General features: G+C 42.5%; 1 long non-coding RNA gene across 1 annotated transcript; it reads left to right on the top strand.

The window, feature by feature from the left end:
- On the top strand, nucleotides 1–3,418 carry LOC104989980. Its single transcript, XR_825450.1, has 3 exons — nucleotides 1–17; nucleotides 1,718–1,844; nucleotides 3,261–3,418. It is a non-coding gene; the product is annotated as an uncharacterized LOC104989980 (long non-coding RNA).
- Nucleotides 3,419–7,516: the final 4,098 nt, after the last annotated feature.

Below are 7,516 nucleotides of genomic sequence, written 5' to 3'. Positions count from 1 at the left end.
CGACAGGCTGGACTCAGGTAGGGCCAGGCCTCGGGAAAGGCGGACCTCTGGGGCACGGGGAGGTACGGGGCGGCCCGGGGTCGGAGGTCACGCCGGGCGCTTCGTGGATGGGGGTCGGCACGGCGAGTGAGGTCCCAAGATGGCGGCCTGCAGACGCTGGGCCAGGGTCACGGCCGCCGGGGCCCGAGCACCTGCCGGCACCTGCCGAGTGTCACCGAGCACCTGCGTGCTCCCAGGAGCGCCCTCGACAAGTGCCATGTCTTCTCAAGGACGGCGCTTCTCACCCGCGCGGCCTTTGGCCTTTGAATTGGACTCAGTTGAGGTTCTGGAAGTAACAGAGCTCGAGAGAGCGGAGGGGTTCTCTGGGTGTAACCACGGTCACCGTAGCTGTTTCTTTCTAGCATCATTAAAAATTAACTCCTGTTGTCAGGTTTATTGGTAAAACGGGTGAAAGCCCTTGATAAGGTGTAAAGAGCTCTGCCCCAGGTGAGTGGTGGCTCCTGGGAAGCCAGAATATGGAACACACTGGAGGCCACGGCTTCTGGTGAGATGGAGAAACCGTGGATCTAGGTGTCACACCTGGTTTCTTTGCCCGTACACCCGATTGAGCTGCTCACCTGGCTCAGGTTAACACACCTTGTTACTTGACTAGATTAAGTAGCACCTCCTAATGGTGACCTGTGGGTATATGACTGGGCAACCCAAGAGTTTGCTGATTTTCAAGGTCGAGGTAGAGTTCTGTAGGATTGGAGGCATGATGGTCCCCCTCAGAGGCAGCACCTACCACGTGATAGGTGGGGCAGACCTGCTCACCTCACTTGGTCTTTCATCCTCCCAGCCACCAGTGGGACAAATATTGTTATCCTTCTGCTTTGTGCTGTTGTTTTTACAGGTGAGCAAATTAGACAAAAAGATGCAAAGGTCACCAATTCCTAGGAGTGGAAGCAAGAATCTGAACTCCTATCTCTAGTCCCCCAAAAAACAAACCTGAAAATATGAGAAAATAGTCAGCAGCAAACTCCCCTTCCTGTTTTCAAAGAGTGTTAAAAGTGAGCTTACATCTCCTGGAAAATAAGGTGTTGATGGGAGTCCCACGTAGCAAACAGGAAGCAGGCTGTCAGATATTTTGCTCGAATTGATGATGTTCTCTAAGGGCTTCTCAGTTTAACTTAGAAACTTTGATTGGGAAGTTATTTTCAATGGCAGACCTGTGAATCAGAATCCAGTATTCTGAGGAAAACCTTTAAATAATCAGAAGTAGAGCTCTTTTCATTCAAAATAGGTGTGTTTTTTTCCTCTTTTAATTATGTATGCTTTATCTTGTAAGAATAATAAAAGACAAAATGTTGAAATCAAATGGGAAAAAGTACAGTCATGTTATACCCTTTGTTAACATTTAGGACTGTGCTGTGGGTTTTTCCCTCTAATAAATCTATGCATCTTTTAGTTCAAATTCATATGTATTGAAGAGAAAACAGTGCAAAGAAAAATAAAAAATCTCCCATTCTAATACCAATGAAGGCTTTGATACATTTCTTTCTGGTCTTATTTCTCTTTGTATATATTCCTTTTGCGTCATTCATTTATTTTAAAGTTCAGTTCTACAATAATGTACAATGAAACCAAAAGTATAGGCAGGAAAACAAAAGCACAGTCACACAACCAGTCTGGCTGGATCATTGATTATTAGCTTTCTTGCTCTCTCATTTCCTCCCAGCTACATCCGATACTCCCAGATCTGTGCAAAAGCAGTCAGAGATGCACTGAAGACTGAATTCAAAGCAAACGCCATGAAGACTTCTGGCAGCACCATAAAAATTGTGAAAGTGAAAAAGGAATAATCTGTAAGTTACTGATACATTTAGAAAAAGAGTTGCACCGTAAGTTTTTAGAAAGCTTTAAAAAATCGAATTTCAGCTCTCAAAAATAGCTGTCCATGTTTGGTCAGTTGGTACATTTAGAGTTAGTGGGATGATAATTTGAGGCACACAGGTTGTAGAAGTCCCATGGTTTAATCAAAGAATGTCACTGGGAGGCCCTGACAAGCAGAAGTAATTGCCACATTGATTTTTAGTTCATTTAGCGAAGCTTAGGTAAAGAGCCATCGGCCATCTTATTTTAATTAAACCTGTTTCATTTGTCTACACAAAATCAAATATTTGGAGGATAAACTCCCAACTTTATAATTGTTATTGGAGTTATGTAACTACTTCAGAAGCTTGAAAAATTACTCTTCTTTAAGAGTTTATTTTCCCCACATCTGCTAGTGTTCTCAAGCATAAGGGCTGCCAGTACAGGCAAGGGTCCTGATTTCTTATCAAGCATTAAAATCATCAAGACCCTGCAGTGAATACTGTTTTGCTAAATTTATTATGCTTTCAGAGTTTGGTTCATTTCACCTCTGATGTTGGCATTGCAAAGTAAGACAGTTTCGTACAGTTGATAAGTTCAAACTACTAAAGTGATTTGATCTCTAAACCACTTTTTTTGACATTATTATTTCAAAGATAAAGTGAGGCAAATTACCAGAGGGATGTTTTTCAGATTTAATTTTCTTGTTTTGCTTTAAAAAAAAATTTTCAGCAGTAGCCAGGAAATGTGATAAATATTAATCCTTTGGCAGCTTGTGGTTATGAGCAGTTTTACTTATTGGAACTGTCTCCCCTAAGCATTCTTCATTTTCATTTTAAATTAGTAAATATTTTATTACAAGTCTGGAGATGCAGTGTTTTGAATTGAGCCCTGTTTCTGTTGGGGCTCTCTGTCTAATCTCATCATTCTGAGGAATGAGACCTTTAGGTTGGGTTGTTTTTGTTTTAACAGTGAGCTAACTGAGAAAAATCACCCCACTTCTGCCTGCAGCATGGCTGATCCAAACCCTGCTTCGATTGCCCTCAACCTTGCGATGTCCTTGGGGCCAGGAAGTAGGGTTTGGCTCCAGTAAACAGCACAGTGACCACTGTCTATACCTTGTACAGGGAATGAGTCCCCACTGCCTCAACGTCTTCTAAAGACAGAGTGTTTCTTAACTGTGGGGAGAGTGTTTGGCTTTATTTAGCAAGGAAGTGCCTCTTTGGCTAGGGCCTCTCAGGTGAACCCACACTTTTTACATCTGAGAGCCAAGGTTTATCACCAGCCAAGTGAACTGAAGCCGCAATCGTATTATACAGCTCGTTGTAAGGAAGTTATTTCCCCTATTTGTGTTGGATTTTTAAGAAAACAAAAGGACCAGCAACTTGGATTTTCTCTTTTCCTTCTAGACCCTGAGTACAGCCTGAATGCTGCATGTTCAAGGTGAAGCTGTGGGCACATATTATAGCAGATTGGAAACCATCTCCCTTCATGGAAAAAAAACAAAATAATACCTGTCTTGTTCATAGATTGACAATGCCAGTGAATTAAAGTACAGTTCACTCTAGCTGTTGGTTTTTGATTTCTGTCAGACTTCTTCTTTATGGGAGCCATCTGCACGGCTGCAGGAATATGATAAAAGGAGAACAGAGACTTCTGTCCATCCAGTGGTTAGCACTCCAAGCTGCAGGGGGCATGGGTTCAATCCCTGGTTGGGGAACAAAGATCCCACAGCCGCCAAAAAAAAAAAAAACCCAAAAAGTTAAAGGAAGAAGAGATGTCATATCTAGTGACCAAAGGGATCCAGGAGACATTTTGAAAATGTCTCAAAATAGTGCTCTTTTTCATGACATAAATTGACAGAATTGGGCTCTGTCATCAAAGCTGTCTTACTCCTTATCTTCAAATTGCAGACATCATGTCAGAGCTAGTGGCCAGGGGTGGGGGAGGGGAAGTGGGTTGTCTGCTGGCCTCATCCTCCTTTGCAGGCACCTGTCGTATCCACGTGGTGCCACTTAGCCAGTAGACTAAGTGAGAATGATTATTAAAACATAGATTAGGAAACAAAATACTAAATTGTGGTATTCATTTCTTATCATGCACTTAAAACCTATAGAGGAGTACTTTTAATGTTGAAATTATCAAGCACAAAATATCTTACTTTGTCTTATAAATGAACTTTTATATCCTGGGAGTGTTTCTCATAGGAAACTAGACAAAACCACTCATTAACTTGCTTACAGAGTTGATGGCTGAGCTGACATGAAAATCTAAGGCTCTGGACTGCAGGTCTCAGGCGTGCTTATGACAGCCGTCCAGTGTACTTTTTGGGGTAATTCATTTACCCTTTAAATACTTAGAGATAAGAATTTTTGCAAGTGCAGTGTTTCTCTTTCTTTGAAACTTGAAAGCACTTGGCTAAATAAAATCCCACTGCAGAGTTAGAACTGCTTGATTGTTAACCACTTCTGGAGGATGGAGAAATACAGCTGGACAGGAAATTTTGAAACACTTCAGCTTCTGCCCCAGGAACGGCTCTCACCTTGATACTTAAGCTCACTATATAATTTATCAGGGCCACTCAGCCACGCTGAGGACGAGCCCAAGAGAACGTTTTTGTTCTTGGCTTCTGGAGAGGACTTCCTGCCCCAGACTCTTGACCTGTATGTAAGTTTTATCTCATTCTCGGCACAGGGCGTGCAAAGAGGAGCGGGGGTGCTGAACAGAAGCAGCTTAGGAGCCCCTTGAGCCCTGTGCCTGAGGCTTTTGTCCTGAGCTTTTGAAGTCAGGGCCCCTCAGTTGTCATGCTTCAGTCCCCACAATTAAGGTACCAGGAGGCATCTTTCATTACTGGGACAGAAACAAATGACTCACAAGGCCATGGGGCCTCTGATACCAGACGAATAGGCAAACTGATAGGCAAAGGGCTGAATCATTTCCAGCCAAGTTAATTAGAGATAAGTCATTTTATTCAGGAGGCAGATGGAATAATTAAAGTCGAGACTTAGGGACAGGCCTAAGGAAAGGATAAGGCCTAAAGGTAAGGAAAGGATTAAAGTTAACTGAGTAAAGGACAGATTCACTGCTCAGTAGAGATTCTGTGCGGTTCTTTCTCCATGATTAAAAAAATCCTGAACTGTTACCATGAGGCCTTGCGTCACGCCCCACTGGGTAGCTGGCAGGACCACTGTGTCCAGAATACCAGGGGGCCTGGTCAGATCAAGTTGTGGGTATTTCACTAACCACCTGCGTGACTTGTGAGGGATTCAGTCTCCTCATTCAAACAAGGTTCTTGTGTGTGAAGTGAAGGAATCAAACATGCTCTAAAATCCTGAGTCTACCATCTCGGTCTTGGAGAGACCAATGTTGCTGTAACCACTGTACAGCTAAAGGAAGAGGCCTTTCAAAATTGGGACAGATTTCTTTTGGTTTTAGTGTGTGTTGCTTTTTTTTTTTTTTAATCTATATCTACTTAGCTCAGCTGATAAAGAAACTGCCTGCAGTGCAGGAGACCCCAGTTCAATTCCTGGGATGAGAAGATCCCCTGGAGAATAGATAGGCTACTGCACTGCAGTATTCTTAGACTTCCCTGGTGGCTCAGCTGGTAAAGAATCTGCCTGCAATAGGAGAGACCTGGGCTTGATCCCTGGGTTGGGAAGATCCCCTGGAGAAGGGAACAGCTACCCACTCCAGTATTCTGGCCTGGAAAATTCCATAGACATGGGGTCGCAAAGAGTCAGAAGTGAAAGTGAGCAACTTTCACTTCACCAGACAAGAGTAGGATAGTGGGATGCATTTTGAAATATTTTTAACTACTCAACATTAATAAGTCTGGGCAGTTAGGCTCCCAGAAAAGGAATTTACTTAGTCTGAAATAAAGCAATTTAGCCATTTAAAATTGAATTTCTTTGTACTTTAATGATTACTATTGAGCAAACAAAAATCTTTACAGTAATATAAATCAGCAGGGTTTTTGTTGGTGTTTTTTAAACTTTAGATCTGTATCCTTTTCTGCATCTATTTAATTGCCTTTTTAGATTTGAGAAAGTGAAAAAAGTGCCAGAGGAAGCATGCGTATAAATTCTTATGTAATCACAGGTTATGTTTCTTTTTAGCATCTAAAGAAGTTATGAACTCTAAGTAATTCAGGTGCAGTTTCTTATTAAATCTGCTTTCGGTTTTAGTGCTTTTTGAACCACAAGTAGAAAGTGTTTAAAACTTTATTTTTTTTAATTCTGTAGATAAAAGGCATGTCACAATACAAACATCGAGAGAATTTTTCTCTTGGTGCATATTTTGGTTATTTCCTCGTGATACGCACGTGAAGAGAGTGAAGTTTCTCAAAATGAGCTACTATCACCCACCCACTGGCTGCCCTATTACTGCAGGTTACAAAGCAAATAGGAGATGAAAACTCAGTTGCCTGCAAGTAGATAGTTCCTCCCATCACTGGCTGCCCATGGATCCAATTGGATAACTCTGTGGTAATTCTAGAAAGCCATTAAAACCTTTCGTGGATGGGATGGCAGTGCAATATGTCAGAAATAGGTAAACTGTAATTAAGAAGTTATGGATGATTTGATTACGCTCTTGTGTATTTGGTCCGTTGTAATGTGAACAGATTAAAATCGTGTAATGGCTAAAGCTGTGTCATCATGCAAACATTTATGGCAACTTCTGCAAATTAATTTGAACTGTAAAAGTTCCCTAATGAGACAGTGTCCTCCATAACCTCGAAGGACACTACAGCCACCGCTGCTTAATTCCTCCATTTCAGTGGTCGCTGGGCCTGCATGTGCCCTTTCTAAAGAGCAGGGTGGCTGCAAAGCCCCTTCAGGAGGGTTTCTGCATTCAAGTGAAAAGGGCATTTCAAAATAGCCTTTACAAGAAGAACCAAAGATGATGAATGAATTCCCAGAATCAAACATTAATAAGAAACTTTAAAGTATCTACATATATGTTAAGAGCTAGTTATACAGGGCACTTCCCTGGTGGACCAGTGGTTAAGACTCTGAGCTCTCAGTGCAAGGCATGCAGGTTCAGTTCCTGGACTGGGAACTAAAGAGCGCACATGCTGCACAGCACAGCCAATTTAAAAATATTTTTAAAAGGTGGCTATTCAGACATAAAGATCAGAAGACTGGAGTTGTCATTTTGTGGGGCTTTTTGCCTGGGTATTTTTTCGGGAAGGACTCCCACTTTCCTTTCCTCCCTTTTCCTTTTTGCAGTTGGTACGCTGAAGTGTACACACAATCTCCACAATTTACTAGTGGTCACTGACTCCTGTTTTCCTGTGTGGCTCCCAAACATCAAGCAGTCACCTGACTTTCCTGGAGGTCAGCAGATGTGAACAAGTGGGCAGCAGGCCATGCATTGAGAGAGAACCTACAGTGAGAGCCTTAACAGTCCCAAGATCCCAACAAGTACAGATCCCCAGGCGCTTACCAGGGTAGCTGATGCCTATACAACTTAACCTCGCCTGCAGGGGTTCCCCCACCCCATCCACACAGTCCATCTCCACACATAGCAAACAGCCAAATCAAATCTTTAAACAAAGGGAGCACTTTACAGTTAATTCACCTGCCTATTAAAAAGAATAAAATCAAGCTTGTGCATAGAATACCACACTCTTCAAGACCCTAGTGCCTGTCAGTACTTCCCCCCC

The sequence above is a fragment of the Bison bison genome, unplaced genomic scaffold (assembly GCF_000754665.1).
Source record: "Bison bison bison isolate TAMUID 2011002044 unplaced genomic scaffold, Bison_UMD1.0 scf7180017864167, whole genome shotgun sequence".
Taxonomy (NCBI): domain Eukaryota; kingdom Metazoa; phylum Chordata; class Mammalia; order Artiodactyla; family Bovidae; genus Bison; species Bison bison.
This window is presented reverse-complemented; position numbering and strand designations above follow the sequence as displayed.